Here is a 546-nt window from a genome sequence, read left to right as displayed (position 1 = left end):
ATTTCGGGGATTATCATACAAAAATGTCTACGGATATGGATCATCTACACTTTTTTACACACACACACACACACACACACACACACACACACACACACACACACACACACACACACACACACACACACACACACACACACACACACCACACACACACACACACAGTTGTGGCACCATGCGTGAAACATTTAGTGTGAGCAGCACCTTGACATTTTTTTTTGCACAACTACATACTACTATTAATCGTCTTACTGTTTTTTTTTGTTTTGTTTTAGTGTGTATGGGTTTACATGCAGCACTGAGTTCCAAGTCACTGTCCCCTGTGCTCATCTTATTATACCTACATAAACTTCTCTGGTAGCTTGCGCGTTTTTGCGAAGTCTTTTTGGGTTGGGCAGCAGCATACATGCCATTGCAGATAGTACAGATTACCATGAAAGGCGTATACGTGTGATGAGCTTGCAGTGCTTGCGGCACACCGCTTTCGCTATGTCCACTGTAAGCGACACGGAAAGAATGTCGAGCTACACAGACCTGCACACAGTG

The sequence above is a fragment of the Rhipicephalus sanguineus genome, chromosome 3, assembly GCF_013339695.2.
Source record: "Rhipicephalus sanguineus isolate Rsan-2018 chromosome 3, BIME_Rsan_1.4, whole genome shotgun sequence".
NCBI lineage: Eukaryota > Metazoa > Arthropoda > Arachnida > Ixodida > Ixodidae > Rhipicephalus > Rhipicephalus sanguineus.
The sequence above is the reverse complement of the archived record's forward strand: the minus strand, read 5'-3'. Positions refer to the sequence as shown.